Source organism: Grampus griseus (genome assembly GCF_964374135.1).
Source record: "Grampus griseus genome assembly, chromosome: X".
NCBI classification, from domain to species: Eukaryota; Metazoa; Chordata; class Mammalia; order Artiodactyla; family Delphinidae; genus Grampus; species Grampus griseus.
In genome coordinates, this window is record NC_138999.1 from 129,217,194 (window position 1) to 129,236,444 (window position 19,251).

Here is a 19,251-nt window from a genome sequence, read left to right on the forward strand (position 1 = left end):
AGGACCCGGATCGGATCCCAGCCCACTCGGAGGGCCTGCGAGGGTCTGCGGGTCCGCTTGGAGGCCCGAGGCGCTTGTGCCGGTGCGGACGCAGCCAGGCTGCGTGGGCGGGGCTGTCCCCACCAGGTCGCTCCCGGCCCTGGTGGATCCTGGGGTGAGCCACCGGGGAGGGGGGGGGGCTGACCGGGCCTCTGGGGGTTTGGGGGCTCCCCGCTCGCGCCCTCGCGCTCAGGGTCTCTGGCGATCCAGGCGCACGCGCCCAGCGCAGAGAAGGGTGAACAAGCCGGGGCGCGTGCACGCGGCGCGGGCGAGGCGGGGACGCGCGGCTGCACATGCGCTGGGGGCTCGGCGGCCCCCGGGCGGCGGCGGAGGAAATGGCGGGCGGGACGGCCCCCTCCACGGGGAGACGCTCGGGTCTAGACGGCTTGGCAAGACCGGCGGGGCTGAGTCACATGCGTCTGGAGCTGGAGACGCGGGCGCCAGGACTGGAACGTGAACGTGCCCACTCGGGAGGGCCGGCGGCGGGCGGTGGACCTCGCCTTCCCTCTCCCTCGCCCCCAGCCCTCCCTCGAGCCCCAGTGTCTGCCCAGACTCTGTCCCATGTCTGAGGCCCCTCCATGCCCACCTGGAGGGGCAGAGGCAACTTCTACAGGGAGTCAAGCAGGGCCCACGTTATTGGCAAGAACCATCTGGAATTTCAGACGGGAAGGAGGATGGGAAAGCGGCCTTCACGTGCCCCTATCCCAGCCATGGCCCTGCTCCCCCGACCCAGCCACATCGGCCACCTGGGACCTTTTTGCCCCCAAACCACTCTTGCTGCTTTCCACCTCCTCCGGCCCACCTTCCACTGGCACCCTCCCCAGGGATGCCCACAGCCCAGCAGCTGAAGGTGCCGGCTTCTCTCCGCTGACCGCCAGGACTTCTTACTACCCACCACTGCATCCCCAGCCATCACTGGGGTTCTGTGTTCCCTTTTCCTCCCTCTTTCTCTGTCTCTGCCTCAGTGTCTCCCCCCGCCCCCCACCTCCATGGCTTGCTCCCTCAGGAGCGCTAGGTCTCAAGCAAGGAAGCATGACACATGAGTCCGGATCGCCTGATGTATTTAGTTTTCACAAAAGCATCTGCAAGAAAAGTTGTTTAATTGGGACCAGATCCTCTGAGGTTTTAATGGCATTAAAACAAGATGGGTTTTCTCTAAGGGAGCAACTGCTGGCAACAGGAAGAGGGCATGGAAAGTTTGGCTTTCTTCTTCTCCAAGTCTGAAGAGGGAAAAAGCCACTGTACCTTTATTTATATACAATAGATGCCCAAACACATGCTGGAGAGACCCTCCCACATACGCCCCCCACGGGTAGACCTGGCATCCATGTGCACATCTGTACACACACACGCACACACACACAGGCTTTGATGTTACTGGGACACATTGTGGAAGGCACAAGAGCAGGCCTGTTCCCTTGCTCTGGGGGTCACCCCGAGGGTGTGTCTTTGGCTGCAGAGCCACTGTTCTGCCCTGGGCCCTGGCAGAAGGCCTGGTACATAGGAGGGGCTCAGTGAACTTGTCAAATGACAGACAGCGGGAGGGCAGGCCTGCCAGCACAGACCTTGGCCCTGAGCTCCAGATTCATACACAGAACTGCCTTATAGATGTTACCGCTTGGCTGTCTGATCACCAGCTTCCCACCTGAGAGGTCAGGAGCTGGCCTCCCCAGCTTCTGCCCCACGCTCGCTCCACCCACAGCGTTCTGGCTCCACCCACTTCTCCCACAAGCCCGCCCCACCCTGGGCCAGACACGGTGACCTCTCCCGTGGAGGGTGCAGCTGCCTCCACGCTGACTCCCACCTTCTGCCCTTGTGCCCCCAGCAAGTCTGTGCTCCACCCTGTAGCCCGAGGGACCCTTTTACAATATAAGTCAGATCACAACCTATGGACTGGGAGAAAATATTTGCAAATGATGCGCCTGACAAGGGCTTAATATCCAAAATATACAAGCAGTTCATATAATTCAATAACCAAAAAAACCAACAACCCAGTCGAAAAATGGGCGGAAGACCTAAATAGACAGTTCTCCGAAGAAGACATACAGATTGCCAATAGGCACATGAAAAGGTGCTCATCATCACTAATTATTAGAGAAATGCAAATCAAAACTGCAATGAGGTACCACCTCACACCAGTCAGAATGGCCATCACCAAAAAGTCTACAAACAATAAATGCTGGAGAGGGTGTGGAGAAAAGGGAACCCTCCTGCACTGTTGGTGGGAATGTAAATTGATACACCCACTATGGAGAACAGTATGGAGGGTCCTTACAAAACAGAACTACCATATGATCCAGCAATCCCACTCCTGACCATATACTGGAAAAGACAAAAACTCTAGGTAGAAAATATACATGCAACCCCCATGTTCATAGCAGCACTATTCACAATAACCAAGACATGCAAACAACCTAAATGCCCATCGACAGAGGAATGGAGAAAGATGTGGCACATATATACAATGGAATATTACTCAGCCATTAAAAAGAATGAAATTCTTTGCAGCAACATGGATTTGCAGCAACGTGGATGGACCTAGAGATTATCACACTAAGCAAAGTAAGTCAGAGAAACACAAATACCATATGATATCACTTATATGTGGAATCTAAAATACGACACAAATGAACATATCTATGAAACAGAAACAGACTCACAGACATAGAGAACAGACTTGTGGTTGCCACTGGTGGGGGAGGGGAGGGAGGGAAGGATTGGGAGTTTGGGTTTAGTAGCTGCAAACTATTATATATAGGATGGATAAACGACACAATCCTACTGTATAGCACAGGAAACTATATTCAATATCCTGTGATAAACCGTAATGGAAAAGAATATGAAGAAAGAAAGAATATATATATGTGTATCTGAGTCACTTTGCGGGACAGCAGAAATTTACACAACGTCGTAAATCAACTAGACTTCGATACAAATTTTTTTTAAAGAGTCAGATCATGTGTGACTCCTCTGCTCAGAAGTCCACAGTGGCTCCCTGCTTCCCTCAAGGTCAAAGGCAAAGTCCACCCGCCACCCTTTGATACCCTATCAAGCTGGCCCTCCTGCCCTTCCCCACCCTCACCCCTCACTTAGCCCGCTCCGCCTCACTGGTCTCTTTGCTGGTTCTCAAATTGGGCCAAAGCCTTGCCTGCCTCAAGGCCTTTGCACTGCTGTCCCTCCTTTTAGGAGGGCTCTTTACTGGAGCCCTTTTTGCGTGGCTATCTCCTTTTCACTCACATCTTCACCCAAATGTCACTTTCTCACAGTCCTCATCTGATCCCCTGTCGAAAGTGTTTCTTCCTGCAGTCACCCTGACCAGCCGTTTCCTTCTGATGGGGTCCTCGTGCACCCCACTAGACGGCCAGCTCTGTGAGCACAGGGGAGCTGGCCATGTAGTTCACCATTGTACTGCACGCTGTGCTGGGGAACGGTGCCTGGCCCACCACAGGGGCTCAGGAATGTTCTGTGAGCAAAGAATCCATTCTCCAATCCTCCCTTGACAGGAGGGGAGCTTTCCGCTGTGCAGTTCTCAGGAGGCTTAAGGGACAAAGGGCATTGCTTTGGCATCCTCCGGGCTGCCAATTGTGAGGGAATGTGTCCTGACTTGTGAGGGTACGTGTGTTCTTGGGGGGCAAGAGTGTGTGGACAGTGGGCCACGTGTAAGGGAAGGACAGGAGGAGAGGGGGCAGGAGTCCCTTCCTAGCCCTCAGAACCCTGCGATTGTGCAGCCAGAAGCAACCGTGATCATCTTATGCAGCTTCTCTAGGCCCCTTCCAGTTCTCAGATTCTAGAACTTTCTAAGCAGCCCATAGCCACCACATTGAGACGGGGAAACTGAGGCCCTGAGCAGGGAGGCTTCCTCCTGACGTCACATGGCCAGGCCGTCCAGGGCAGAGCTGGGAGCCCAAAACCCTTCCAGCAACACCCAGGCTGCAGCTCTGGTTCCTGGAAAATCCTGACAAGCTTCCCGCCCTGCGCTCCAGACACCAAGCTCAGGGTTAGTGTTGGCCAGGGGCCCTGCCTGTCACAGCCCAAGTCCACGACCAAGCTGTGTGTGCAAGAGGGGCGGGGCAGGACGGCACCTCTGGTCCTGCTGAGCCTGCAAGCTGGCTTCGCTCTGTGCGGGTCCCCACGATGGCCAGGCGCCCTGACACTGGACCGAGTAGGGCCCCCGGTGGGGGAAGGGCAGCGAGGACAGGACTCCACAGGACCTGGGGAACTGAGAGTGCTCCAGGCCTCGCCCCTTCCTGCCTAGGTGGGTAGGAGCGGGGGTCCCTCCCTCCTCCAGGCCACTGTGCCAGAGAAACCTGGGAGTAGGCCTCCCCCACCTCCAGCCCTGCTAATGGGAACCAGATGGCAGGATGTTTAGTCAGCGCCTGGGGAGCGGCGCGAACAGGGGAAATGGGTTGGGGGCCAGGATTCCAGAATCCATCCCTAGGCAGGGGGAGGGTCAGAGCCAGGGCTCCCGCCACAGTCCAGCTACAGGGTCCCGCACCAGGCTGGGTCCTACCACCTCCTCAAGTGATGCCCGACCAGGAGGCAGGAGGCAGGGGGCCTGGCGTCTGGCATCGGAGTTGGGCGAGCCCTACCCCCTCGGTTCCTTTTGCGCAAGGGGGGAGGGGGTCGTGCTCGCTGGTCCAGCACATCCTGTGTCACCCACGGGCGCGCAGGCAGACGGTGGCTTCATCCCTGGCGCCCAGGGGGCTTGCTTACAATCCCCAGCCGGGCTCTGTCTCTGGTCTGTGTGCGGCGCGGCCCCAAATTCAGGCCTGAAACCAGAGACCTGGACAGGACAGGGGAGGGGGTGCCGGCAGACCCTGTGAGTCCCTGCCACACCCCGGCCACGGTACAGCTGGCACTGGGGACTCTGGCTGATCCCCAGGCCCACATGGGCAAACGCTGAAGACCCCAACGAAGACCCGCTTGTGGGGGACTCTGTGCCCTGCCCCCAGCCCTGTCCTGGGTCTCACACATTCCTCTGTGGCCCCGATGGTGCCTTGAACCCCAGATGGCTACGGGACCCGCTTTCTCCACAAGCTTTCCTGGCCCTGCTGCTCACTCCCCTCCCCCTCTCCCCTCCACCCAAGCCTTGCCCACAATTAACTCATTTTTTAAGATCGCTTCCAAACATAAGTCAATGCTGGACAGAGCTGTAGGAAAAGCTTCCTCAAGGCTGGCCCCAAAGAGCCATGTGGTGAGACCCGGCCTGTTTGCCAGCCCCCGCCCGCCCTCGGCTCCCACAGCTGGGCCTGGGGCTGGGCCCTCTGAGGGCGGGCCGGGGGGCCTGCAGTCAGACACCCCTTCTTTGCCGCTTGCTGCAGCCCACAGCCCCTGTTCTCAGGCCCCACCCCGACCCACAGGTACCCCTCTGCCTGAGAGGGCACCCGTGAGGCATAGGGGCGTCTCGGGCAGCCGTCACAGAGGCCTGGAACTCTCAGGCCACCCGAAGCCAAGTGTGCCCGAGGAACCCGGCCGCCCCTGGCCCACACAACTCGGCTGTGGGGGGAGGGAGCGTGGGAGGTGGCATTCAGGACGTACACCTGCTCACCATTTTACAGAGGAGAAAGTGGACGCCTGGAGGAAGGGAAGCTGCCCAGAGGTGGGCAGGGAGCCAGTGGAAGGAGCAGGGGCTCAACTGCATCCTCCAGCCCCGTCTGAGGCACGAGGTCTGCGCCCGGGCGGCCCTGGGGCCCCACGGGCTGGGGTCTACGCTTGCTACCCCCGTGTTCTGTTTCCCCTGGAATTGGAAGGCCTCTGCACCGGTGCCTGTGGTGGAAGCTCACAGGCTTGGCCGGCTCCAGAGGGGCCGGAGTCGCCGTTGTCCCGGTGGCCCTGGCACCTGCCCCCTCTCCCGAGGACGCTGGAGGTACTGGGGCCTGCGGCTTGCTCTCGGGGCCCGGCGCCTCTCCTTTCCCAGCCGCCGAGGAAGGACCTGGCAGCCTGGGGCGGGCAGCCTGCTCTGTGGTGGGCCTCACAGGTCCCCTGTGTGTGGAGACAGAAGCCCCATTCACGGGGGCCACTGGGCCGGCGCCAGTGGAGAAGGAACACAGGCCTCTCAGAAAAGGAGCGAGAGAGCTCGGGTCCAAGAAAAAAATCAATCTCTCTTTCTCCTCAGGTGGGAGCAGGGGACCTTGGGGGGAGTCGGGGGCAGGCCTGTGGAGGCGTTTGTTGGGGGGAGCCTTCCTGGGGAAGGGCCGGGCTGGGTCTGGGAGGATCCCAGCACTGTAGCTCAGGGATCCGGACTGTCACTTGCCGCCCCCCTGGTGTCCCATCCTGCCGCGGCCGCCGCTGCCACCCCTCCCTGCCCTTCATCCCCTCCGCTGGCCCGGGCGGCCTGCGCATGGTGGCCATGCAGAGCGCGCTGCTCCCTTTCCTGGCCCTCTGGGCGGGCTGCTGCCCTGGAGGGGCCCTGACCAGGCAGGGGCCGGGCCTGAGAGAGCCCGTGCTGCAGCCAGCCTCCACAGGGCTTCCCACCCTGCGGCCGCTGCTGCCCAGCCCATCTGGGCCCCCCGACGGTGAGTAGGGAGCACCAGCAGGGAGGCTGGCAGGACGGGACCCTGCCCCGCTAGTGGGACCCCCCGTGGCGGGGGCAGAGGGAGAGCGAGCGGGTCACCCTGAGGCTGCCCACGAGGTGCCCCCCGTGGGTGTTCGGTTCAGGGCCAGGAGGGACCCATGAGCCTCAGGGAATCCTCCCTGGGGGGCGAGGGGGGACTGCAGACTCTGGGAGGCCCTCGTGCTGGTTGCCCAGGGTGGGGGCGGGGGAGGGGAGACAGCCCCCTAGGAGGGGCCACTGCAGCTGGCGCTGGAAGTGAGGGCCCCGCCCAGGGGTGGGGTGGGAGGGGCCGGTGGGGGGACCCAATTCCCCACCCCCTGTAGACGGCAGGCCCCTGGTCAGTGCTGCTTAAGGAGGGGCTCCATGTGGTGGAGGGGAGGCCCAGGGCGGGGAGCCGCCGCCCCTCCTTTGCAGCAGCTGAAAGCCCCTCAGCGTGGCCCCGGGGCTCGCCTGGCCCCTAACAACCTGCTCTCGCAGCAGCCACTGGGGCCGTCACCTCCACCAGCGACTCCTTCATCTCCCCAGAGGCTGCCCACCGCTCCTTGCCCAGGAAGAACCCACAGGGAACCAGGGGGCACAGGAACAGGTCCCCCCTCATGAGTCCAGGACCTGCCGCTGCCTTGTCCCAACAGGCCTGAAGGGTCCCCAGGAGTTCTGAGAGGCAGGCAGGGCGACCCATCCTGCCCTTGACATTGAGCTCTCTCCGCTCCCCCTCTCTCCCACTCGGGGTCCCCCACTCTGGGACCATGAAAAATCGGGGAGGAGATCAGGGAATCTCTGACACTTGGTGGCCTTGGGGGTCGGTGACAGAAGGCTGAGAGCCCCTGAGGAGAGAAGAGGGCAGAAGTGAGGCCTGGGTGGACAGAAGGAGGGAGGCGGGCCGGCCGACAGCTGATCCCCTGCTCGGGAAGGAGGTGCTGCCTCCCCGCCACATAGCGGTCCAGGCACCCCAGCCCACACCGGCTTCTTCTGCGGGTCGAGTGCGACCCACCCCCGGGAACGGCGGCCCGGACAGCCCTAGTGACGGGCAGCTGGACAGGCCATGGCTGCGGCCCACCTCCGAGGAGGGAGCCCCTAGAGCCCCCAAACAGCCCCCAGCCCCGCGCTGGAAGGCCCCCGCCAGACCCAGGCTGGCCCAGAGGAAGGCGACGCCGCCAGCAGCCTGGGGGCAGGAGCAGGGTCACAACCACGGAGCCGGCGCTGTGCAGTCCCATCTCCAGGCCACAGCCGCAGCGGGGCCTGGGGCGGCGAGGCCCCGGGCTGCCGAGCTCAGGCCCTTGCAGGCAACCAGGACCCCCCGAGCCCAAGAGGGGACAGTGGCTGCCGAGGAGGGCCAGGGCAGGCAGGCAGGGGGCCAGGAAGCCAGGAAAAAGGGCCCAGAGCCTAGAAGGCCCCCCAAAGGTGAGGACCAGCTGGGACAGGCAGCCCCCATATGGGCCCTGCAGGGGGTGAAGTGGCCGAGGCAAGAGCCAACCTCCGCCAATCATACTAACGTCCCCAGCCACTGAGACCCCACCGCGCTCTCAACGTGCCCAAGCTGAGCGGCCCCGTGTGTGGGCAAGTGGGGAACCCTCCCAGGGCAGGTCCCCTCCCCCAGCCTCAGGGCCCCGATCTGGGCCTTTGCCCTTGGTGCCAAGGGAAGGAGGCCCAGCGGCCTGTTGTCCCAGCTCAGCTGGCCAAGTCACCGGCAGGTCCAGGGAGCCCCGGGCAAGCCCCTGCCCCTCGGCGGGCCCCTGTTTCTATGTGGCCAGGCTGGGGCCTCATCTCTCATCCTCCAGGGGCCTCCCAGCAACCCAGCCCTGGAGGCTGGCGTCGAAAGAAAGATCACACCCGAGGCCAAGGTGGCAGCGGCAACTCGGAGACCACAGGTCGTGGGCGGAAAAGGCCTGGAAGCAGGCAAGGGCACGGCCATGGGCTTGCAGACCCGGGCGCTATGGAGCAGGCCATGCCCTCCCTGCCGGCCTCCTGCCTCCTGGCCCAGGCGGCCATTGCCTGTGGCAACGTCAAGATGAAACACGTCCCTGCCCTGTCCGACCCCAGCCTGACGACGCTCTACCTGGCAGGTGGGTGTCCCCTCTTCCCTGCACCCACTCCCGTGGCAGGGGTGAGAAGGCCATACACCTTGGTCCCTTGGCCACTGTGGCTGCCACGCCACTGCGCCTGGGGTCGGCCCGCCTCCCCTCTGACCTGGGACAGTCAGAAGAGCCAGCTCCTTCAAAGAGTGTCACTGCTGCCTCCGGCCCGCGTGGGAGAGGTAGAGTGGCAAAGGGGAGGGGGACAGAGGGGCGTGGAAAATGGCTGCCCCGTGTGCGCACAGAGAATGAAATTGCCGAGATCCCGGCCCACGCGTTCCTGGGAGTGCCCAACCTGGAGTGGCTGGACTTGAACAAGAACAAGCTGGATGCCCTTGGCCTGCACCCCGATGCCTTCAAGGTGCGTGGCAGCCCCTCATCCTGCTGTCCTGGGGGGTGGCGCGGGAAGAGGCCCTGGGCATCCTCTGCCCGCCCCCCTGCCCTACCTGGAGTGGGAGCTGTGCAGAAACCCAGCGCCGCGGGCTTTGATGATTTGGGGTAATGCGGCCCATAGCTACGAGCATGGGGAGCAACACAGATCCTTGGGCCCCACAAGGAAGCAGCACTCCTGGGAGAAACTTAGGGGAGTCCCCGAAACCCCCAGACAGGCCTGGTCCAAGAGGGAACCAGGAAGCCACAATGCAACCAAATAGGGGGCTCCCTGGGCAGGATGAGCCCAAAGCCATGCCCGGAAGGCCTAGTGCCAGCCAGCAACACCCCAGTCTCCAGCGCCCTCTTCTCCCCCAGCCCCCTAGAGTCTGACGCGGCTGACACGGCTGAACCTGGATGGGAACTCACTCTCCACGGTGCCGGCCTTGCCTGCCTCCCTGCAGGAGCTCAACCTCAACAACAACCTTCCGCAGGGCCTGCAGCGCAGCAGCTTCCGGGGTGCGACCAGGCCCCCGGGGACAGGGGCCAAAGGGGCTGGGCCTGAGCAGCCACGGAGGCCGAGGGCAGCGGCTGTCCAAGGCGGCCTGGCTGGAGGGCAGACGTGGGAGCGCCAGCCCAGGAAGGCGGCCCCGGCTCCGAGGGCCGGGGGGTCTCTGGAGCTGCGGTGGGCAGCTCCCAGCAGGCCTTCTGAGCTCGGCGGTCAGCTCACCTGCCCCTCTACCCGCCGTCCGCAGGGCTCGGCCAGCTGCTCACACTGGAGGTGGAAGGGTTCCCATCGGCTGCACGATGGGAACATCTCCCCGCTGGCCTTCCAACCCCTACGCAGCCTGCTCTACCTGAGGCTGGACCGGAACCGGCTGCGGACCATCCCGCCCGGCCTACCAGCCTCCCTGCAGGTGAGCTGGGAGCCCCGAGGCCACAAGAGGCAAAGCTGTGGCCGAAAGACTGGAGCGTCTGCCCACGCCAGCCAGGCCGGCGGGTAGAGCTGCCCACGGGGGGGAATTTTGACGATAAACCCACAAGGCCTGCGCACCAAAGGGCCTTTCCTCCGCCTGACCTGACCTTCCTGGAGCCCAAAATTGAGGCTCGAGGACTGTCCTGGACCCGCTGGGTGTCCCTGCACACGGCTCATGGCCTCTCTGGGCCGCATGATCCCCCGTGCTTGGCGGTACTCTCTGAGCCTGTGTCCTGTGGGGCTCTGAAGAGTCATGACAGGGCTTGCGGGTGTCGCTGGGATCCTTTGCACAGCTGGCCATGGCCCTGAGAGGGGCAGAGACGGAGGGACCCAGTGGAAGGGGGCAGGGGACCCAGCCAGGCTGCCAGCGAGTGGTGGGTGGGGCTCTCACCCCGAGCCCTGGCCCTAGGAGCTGCCTTGGGCACCAACGTCATCGAGGAGGTGACAGAGGGCACACGGAACCGCAGCCGCAGCCTCAGCATGCTGGCTCTCAGCAACAACCGGCTCCAGGAGGACCGGCTGGCGCCCCGCGCTTGGCTCCATCTCCCGTGAGTGCGCTGCCATCCACCCTGGCACCGCCCGAGCTCCGCCCTCATGGGCCGAGCTGTGGAGTCCAGAGAGAGAGGATGCTCCCTAAGGAGGCAGAGAGTCAGGAGGGAAGGCCGCGAGGGCTGAGGGAGGGCGCTGTTGCTCAGGCCTGGTCTCTGGTGGGTCACCAGGGTCACCTGCCTCCCTGCCCAGGGCTCAGGGTGGCCTGGGCCCTCAGCCACACCTGCTCCTCCAAGATTTCCCTCTGTCCCTCCCACCCGACAGAATCCCCAAGACCACAGAAACCCCCTCCCCTGCCCATGCCCGGAGGTGCCGTGGGCCCAGATGGAGGGGCAGGCTGGGTGGTGGGAAGCCACATGGGCAGGAAGGGGCATGGAGGAGATGGCAGCCATGGGAAGAAGGCATGTGAGTTTCCCAGGGCAGCCGTAACAAAGTACCACAACGTGGGTGGCTTCAAACAACAGAGATTTATGGCCTCACAGTTCTGGAGGTCAGAGGTCCAAAATCAAGGTGTGGCAGGGCCGTGCTCCCTCTGCAGGCTCTAGGGGAGGGTCCTTCCTGCCTCTTCCAGCTTCTGGGGGCTCCAGGTGCCGCTTGGCTTGTGGCCACATCCCTCCAGTCTCTGCATTTGTCTTCACGTGGCTTCTCCTCTGTGTCTGTGTCTCTCCTCTTCCATCTCTTATAAGGACACCTACCATTGCATTGCCCATCCTAAACCAGGATGATTTCATCTCAAGATCCTTCACTTACATCTACAAAGACCTTTTTGCCAAATAAGGCCACATTCACAGGTTCTGGGTAGACATATCTTTGGGGGGCCACTATTCACCCCACTACAGGAAGAAGGGTCCAGGATGAGTACCCATGATCTCATTTGGACTGCTGAGTCGGGTCGCTGGCAGGAGGGGCCCAGGAGGAGACAGGGCCCTTACAGGCACTGCCTAAGGAGTCAGGATGTGACCCCGGGAGCAGCTGAAGTGCTGGGGAAGTACAGTCCATGGGATCTGAAGACCACCGAGGCAGGGCAGGGGTGGGGGGCTGGGGGGAGGCAGGGGTTGACAGTCCAACCTGCCATTCCAGAGACTGGAGCCTCCCACCCTGCGTCCTCGTGTTCCAGGAAAAAGTTACCAGGACGTTTGGGTTTAATTATTCCTCTTTCCTCTCCCCCTCTTGCCAAGGGGGCAAAGGAAAGCAGACAGCAGCCTAGGGAGGGGCCGCCCAGCCGTGTTCCACTCCCGCCGCGAGGGCTGGGCAGGGGGCTGGCGGCCACCCAGCTTTTCTCCAGCTGGTAGACGGGGAGCAGGCCGGTGGCTCGGCAGGCTTGGGAGGCACCGGAGCCCCCGCCCCCATGGACTGAGGACGGCTCCCATCCCAAGGCCAAAGGGCTGACCCCACCCACAGGGGCTGGGGGATATCACTGAGAGAAGTCACTTTCCTTGCTCGGACCCGTTCTAGAAGCATCACCACCCTCTGCTCTTGATTTCCCACCATGGAGTGACCTGGGCTCACTGCCCGCCTCCCCGATCCCTCAGGGTTCCCTGGCCCTGACCCCTCAGAGCCTTATTTTTCTGCGGTGAGCTAGGTAGGACCCCTCAGACTCCTTTTCCCAGCCTCAGCGGACAGAGGAGAGCACAGCTGCCATCTGGGGGCAAACCCTCACTCTCCCCTTGGGCTGTGCCACTAGCTACCCCCACCCCGACCCCTGGGCCCGCGGGAAGCTGGAGGCCTTGGACTTGTCGTACAACCGGCTGGTGCACGTGCCCTCCTTCTTGCCCCGGGGCCTCCGCCGCCTGACACTGCACCACAACCGCATCGAGCGCATCCCCGGCTACGTGTTCATGCACATGAAGCCGGGCCTGGAGGTCCTGCATCTTTCCCACAATAGCCTGCGTGAGGACGGCATCCGCGGCGTGTCCTTCCTGGGCCTGCAAGCCTCCCTGGCCGAGCTGCTCCTGGACCACAACCAGCTGCAGGCCGTCCCACAGGGCCTCCTGGGCCTCAGGGCCCTGCAGGTGCTGAGCCTGAGCCACAAGATCAGGTAGGGCCGTGGCCTGTGGCCATCCTGCTGTCCCCCCACCCCACCCGCGTCCCTACCGCCAGCCCAGGAGGAAGCTCGGCTGAAGCCCGGAGGCCCAGCCTGGGAGGTTGGCCAGGTGCTCTGGCCTGTGGGCTCGTCACCCAAGGGCCTCAGAGGCTGAGGGCGGGACTGTGGGGGGCATCCTTCACCACCCCCACCTCCCCATCTTGGTCGCCGTGACTGGAGGCTGTAGCCGCTGGCAGGCCCGGGCAGCCAAGGTGGACAGCTGCAGACAGCAGAATCTGGGCAGGGGGTGGGCGGGCGGAGGTTGGGAGGGCTCTGGCCCAGAGCAACAAGGGCCGAGCCCCGAGTGGGCAGGTGGCAGGTGGTGGCAGCGACCCGCCTGACCCTCCACCCTGGGTCTGGTGTCTCTGCCTTGGTCTCACCACCCCCTCGCTGTCGGGCTCCTCTTTCTCTCCTCTCACCTGAGGCCTGACTCTCCTTTCTGGGGTCTCTTCTCCTCTGCCCTGCCCTGCTACCCCCACTCCACAGGCACGTGCCCCTGAATTCCATCTGTGACACACGCGTGGCCCAGGACTCCAACCTCATCTCCACGCACCTGGAGAACAACCTTATAGACCGGCGTCATATCCCACCCACCACGTTCTCCTGCATCCGGGCCTACCACAGCGTGGTCCTCCAGCCCCAACAGGGGGAGGGGGCGTCCGCCTAGCCCCATCAGCCTTCCCCGCCCCCTGCTCTTTTGGGACTGGGTGGGTGGCGGGGCATCTTTGCACCACTGGGAGAAAGATCTAGAAGACCCTGCTGCTTCAGATGCACCCATGTCCCATTGACTGCTGAGGCCCCTTAACTTAGTAAATGACCCAGCCTGGCATGGCGCTGGTTTGGACTTGCACATAATAAATGCATCTCATTCAAGCCCGCTTGCCTCCACCAGCCTCCCTCCCTCCTGGATCTAAGCCGCCTGTGCACGCTGGCACTCCGTTGTGCATGGAGCCCCCAGAGCCCACATCCTGGACACTGCTTTGTCAGCAGAGGGTTAAGAGGGCCTGGTTCTAGAAGTTTCTCCGAGAGCCTCCCCACCCCCACCCACCCTGGCCAGGGTTCTGAAGTCCCAGCGTCACCACCCTCTTGTCCAGGACGCATCCCTGTCCCAGGAGTGGACGCACGCAGGGTGTCACCACCCCCTGACTGGAGTTGCTGACTGTCTGCTGAGCCCTAAAGACAGGACCCATCCTCTGTGCTGGGTGGGGACGCAGGAGCTGCGGAGCCCCCTGAGGCCCCTGGAACAGTTGCCCTGCCTGTGTGAGGGGCCCCCAGGAACGGGGCGTGGTCAGTGTGTCAGCCTCGGCAGCTGTCACCGCGCCCAGTGCTGGGGAGGGAGAAGGACGGTGGTATGGGGGTGAGAAAGACAGCCGAGTGACAGGCATGGAGGATGCGGCCGATGGGGATGGGCCCCGGCCTTCAGTGCTGCTGGATGTGGGCGCAGTGAAGGAAGCAGGGCCCCAAGTGCCCACTGCCGACACCTTGCCCCGCCAGCACCTTGGGCTGGGGTCTGGGCCTGGGAACCGTGAGTCTCGCTTCGGTCCCATTCTGTAGCCAGTCCCCCCACCCCCCCTCCGTGAGTTCTCAGCAGAGAAAAGGCCAGACTCTGGAAGGGGGCGGGGAGAGGCCTGGGAAGCTGGCGGAGTGTTTGCTTTGGACTCATCCCTGCATTCCTTCTCCTCCGGGCCCACAGATATGACACTTCCTGTTTGGACTGGGTCAGAGGTCAGCAGCCCTTGAGGCGCTGGCCCTGAAGGAGCGCCCGCTGCTTTCCCAGCTCTCACGACCCCTCCTCCCCAGCATGGCTGCCTGGCCCCGGGCCCCCCTGCTCCAGGGCAGTCAGCCCCCAGCCCCCTCCCTGCACTCAGGGGTCAGGCCCCCACCGGGAGGCACAGGAAGTTCAGGCTGGGCGACCCCACCCCCCGCCGCTCACACTTCCCCACTGAGCAGGCCCTCTGGGTTAATTCCACTGCAGATGGGGGACTCAGCCCTTGGAGCTGCCAGCAGGTGGGCAGACAACTCCTGCACAGCCGGTTCGAAGCCTTCCTCCCGCCTCATGCCCCACATCGTGGCCTGCAGGAGAAACAAGCCCAGGGAGGAGCGGAAGAGAGCGAGGGAGGCAAAGGACGTGTCAGTGAGCAGTGCCACCATGACGGGCATGCGGGGCCAGTCCAGAAACCGCCTGGCCCCCCGGCCCTGCACCTGCTCCCCCTCGTGGCCCCCACCCGAGCCTCCTGGCCCTGCTGCTGGGGGCTAGCCTCCCCCAGGGGAAGACCACGGGGCCCCGCGCTTCATGGCGTCCCTGCGTCTTGCTGGCTTCGCAGGAGGCCCACAGATGCCTCCCTGTGGCACAGCCCCCGGTCCAGCTTCCCTCGTCTGGCCACACCCAGAGCGTGCCTCTCTAAAGATAGCTAGACACAGGCCGGGCCTCCACGGAGCCCCCTTCGAGCCCTGAAATTACAGCCCTGGCGGCCCGGGACATAGAGCCGCTGTGTGATTATGTCCTCAGGGGAAGGTCAAAAAAAGCTCTGGCATAGAGAGTGCCAGCTTTCACCGGCCACACCTCGGCCATCAGCGCTGGTAAACTTCCAGAGAGCGGAGGCTCGCCTGCTCCGCAGCCGTTCGGCTCCCGTTAGCAGTATCCTCATCCAGAGGGTCCCCTGAGCACACGTTATACCTGCTGCCCCTTGGGGCTCCAGGGTGTCATGACTCTGGCCTCAAGGAAGCAGTGAGGTGCGAGGGGCCGCCCCCTAGTGACTGTGGGCCTAGCCCCTGCCCTGCCCCTGCCCAGCCCCTAAGGGTGCAGAGATCGGGGGTGGATGAAACCAGCAGGCCGTGAATTCGGGGGTGCCAGCTTGGGTTCCGGGGTGCAGCGCCTAGGAGCCTCGAGGGCCCTCTCCAGGATCTCAGCTGAGTTCTAGGCAGGGTGGCACGCTCAAGAAGTGACCTTGATGTATGTGTGTGATGTGTCCCTGCCTGGAAAGTGGTCCTGGAGGTGGAAGGGGACTCCCGTGGGCAACGCCTTGCTCTGGGCTGGCCGCACAAGAGCCCTGTGGGAGCACTCCAGGGAGAGGTCAGAAAGCAGCCCCAGGGCGCCACTGCAGAGCCGCCGCCTCCCAGAACTCCCCCCTGCGCCCCATCCGGTGTGCTCCAGGAGAGTGAAGGGCGCCAGCGGAAGTTGAGGCTGATTGGCTCAGTGCCCGGCGAAGGGACAGACCATGCAGAGGGGAGACCTGAGAAAGGAGTGGGGAGCCCAAGACAGACAGGGGGAGTGATGAGCAGAGGCAGAGGGGAGTGAGCAGGGCACCAGCCAGACATAGCAGGGCAGGGAGGCTAGGAAGGCCCTGGAAGGGGTCTGGCAGAGGGCCCCTGAAGGTCAGGGTCGGGCAGCTCTTTCTCGGGCCCAGAAACTCATGGGCCGAGCAGCTGGGTGGGCTGGAGCCCAGGGTTAGGGGTGATCTCTGTCAGCTGCTACCACCTCTATAGGGGCTCCCTCTGAGCCCCTGGAAGCCCTGCCCACTGGGCCACCTCCCAGGCTCCCAGGCTCTGCCCTTCAGGGACCCGCATCAAAGGCAGGGTTTCGTGCCCACAGGGGATCAGAGGCTTGAGGCCTGCCCTCTGGGTGCCCTGCTTCTGTCCTGGGGCCTCCCCTTCTCGCTTTGAAGCCAGGGCACCAACAGCTGCAAGCCAGAGGGACGGGCTGCAGCTGACTCCGGGTCCTTCTCCACACACAGGCCTACAGGATGGCAACAGGCTTAGATGGCCCTGCCTGGGGTGGACCCACAGCTGCTCACCAGCCCTGCCGCCCCTCCTCTCAGCCCCCTTCCGCCCTGCACGTTTCTCTCCCCACCACCGCTGGCTTCTGCCTGCCCCGCACCCCTGCCCCACTACCTTTCAGCACCTGCCCTGGGCTCTGGGGCTCTGGGCTGGGCACCAGGGTGTTGGCAGGGGCGGCAATGACCCAACAAGGCCTAGATGAGGGCTGGCTGCTCTGCGCCGGGACACAGCAGTGTGGCCTGAGGACCCGGGCAGGGGCACGGGTGGGGCCCCGGGGCAGGACACTTTCCTGGGAAGCCTGAGCCGGCCACCAGGCTGCTTCTCAGGTCAAGAGAGCCGCGTCTTTACTCTTTCTGGCAGAGGGGTCTTCTGCCAAGGGGCCTGCTGGGGTTTCTGGGCTGAGGGGCGGGCTGGTGCCGGCAGGATCACCCAGCCCTCCGAAGTACCTGGGGGGAAGAGTCCAGGCTGGGGCTTTGGGGGCCTGTCCAGCGGTGTCCCAGAGGCGCAGGGCATGCTAGGAGAGGGTGCTGCCCCCCCACCCCCGCCTCCCCTGGCCCCACCTCTAATCGCTCGGCCAGCCCTGTCTGCCACTGGTTCTTGTGGAGCTAAGACAGCTGTGCATCGGCCTCCTCCAGGGGCCCGGGGGCCTCAGGAAATGCCTGCTCTTCCTTCCTGCCTTGCCCCCCATGCCTGCCCTCCCCTGCCTCCTGCTGCCGCCTCGCAGCCCTGAAAGGCCAGAGGGCAGGAGGCTGCGGCTCCGCTGGCCAGCAGGGACGTGCTGTTCTCAGCGCCGCTCAAGCTGGGGTCCAGGTTGTTCCCGCACTGCAGCCACAGAGAGAGCTGAGGCCTGGGGAGAGGGAGGGGGAGGGGGAGGCCCAGGACTGAGGTGCAGGCCGGCTGGTCTGGGAGTGGCCCCCAAATTAGAGGGCCACTCCCAGTGACTCAGTGGGCCTTGGCCCGGGTGTGCAGTTATGGCTTATTGCAGACTGCAAACCACAGACACAAGAGCCTTCCAGGCGCAAAAACCGTACTTACGGACATATTGCCCCAGACGTACCCCCCAACTGCGGGAAAGAGCTCCAAGGCGCAGGGCGTTGCCTCACCACCGCCCGCAAGTTGCTCCCTCCAGGAACGTGCCGGCCCACCACTCGGCCTTCCCACCTCACTGCGCCCCTGCTCCCCACGCCCTCCACACCTAGCCCTGGGCTCTGCCTTCCACCAACACCGTCCCTCTTCCCTACTTGTCTGCTCTAAGTCATCTCCTCCAGGAAGCCTTCCTGAGCCTCTGGTGCTGTGTGTGGCCCTGGCGTGCCCCAGTCCCCTCCTCACAGAGGGGACCTTACTCAGTAAGCGGCTTGGCTCCCTGGGCAGTGCCTATTTCCTTTCATTTGAAAATTTTGTAAACAGCTTTATGGAGCCAAAATTGACATACCATACAATTCACCTGTCTAACGTGTACAGTTCAATGGTTTTTACTTAGCATATTCACAGAGGCCGCAACATCATCATAGTCGATTTTAGCACATTTTCATCACGTCCAAAAGAAAACTGATACCTTTAGCTGTCACCACTCTATCCACCACCATCCCCCCGGCCCTAAGAAACCACAAATCTACTTGTTGTCCCTGTAGATTTGCCTGTTCTAGACATTTCACGCAGAATCATGCAATATGTGGTCGTCTTCAACTAGCTTCTTTCGTGGAGCAGTGTTTTATACGTGGGTTGGACCCTCTTTCCCCTCCTCCCCAGCTGCGTCGGGGGACGCTGAAGCTCAGTGGGGCGACCCAGAGATGTTTGACTATGTCGCCAATAAACAGTAAAAAACAAACAAACAAACAAACAAGCAAAACTGACTCCCCGTGTCTGGAAGGGCACGTGTTCTCTCCAATCTCCTGCTCGCAACCATCTGCAACTGCCTCACCCAGGAAAACAAGAAGGATTCGGAGCTCCCGACCTGGCCCTGCTTTTCTTACTTCTCCCTTGGCCGTGGCCCAGCCTGGAAGCTTCTTGCAGGCAGGCGGCTTGGTCAGGCCACCATTGTGTCCCAGGTCTGACCAGGGGTCCCTGAACTGATGCTGGTGAACAGAAGAGGGGTCTGGGCGCAGCCACTCCCCCTGGCAGAACTTTCTGGACCCTTACCTGCCTGATGGCCTGAAGCTGAGCACCAAAAGCCTAAACAGCAGCTGGCCGGGTGCGCGGGACCCTCGGGCCTCACCCCTGCTCTCCTTTCACGGCCCCGCCTCTCCCTGGCCCGCCCTCGGCCTCTGCCCTGTTGAGCTGTTTCTCTTTCTACGCATCTTTCTTTTCCTCTCAGTGGAGTTCTGTCCTGTCTCGTGTTGCCTGCCTTCGTTTCTTCCCTTTTCTCCTTCGCAGATCTCAGTGTCGCTCCCTGCCTCGGTTTCTCGCCCCGTCTAAACCCTCACGTTTGTCTCCCCAAAACTGCTCTTGCAGGAGTCTCCCCATGACCGAGGCTGGGTACACGGGCCGGGGGAGGAATGGGACCCCACCCAACGGGAAGGAGGTGTCGTGCTATGGCCCTGGGCTCATCTGGGCCCTCAGGAAGTGGCTGAGCTTCCAGTGATGGCGTGGATGCCAGGGCTGATGACGGCCTCTTCCTGGGACGCTTGGCGGGCTGACCCAGTTACCCCTGTAAGTGGCCAGCACAGGGCTCAGCCCCGAGGAAGTGGCCACCCTCAGAGCAGTTATTGCACCCTAGGGGACCTGCTCAGATGGAGCAAGGATGACTCGCTGGCTCCTCCTCTCTGAATCAGCTTCTCTGAGCCTCAGCTCGGGGCAGGCAAGCTGGGGAGGACCCCCAGTATCTGTGCTGCGT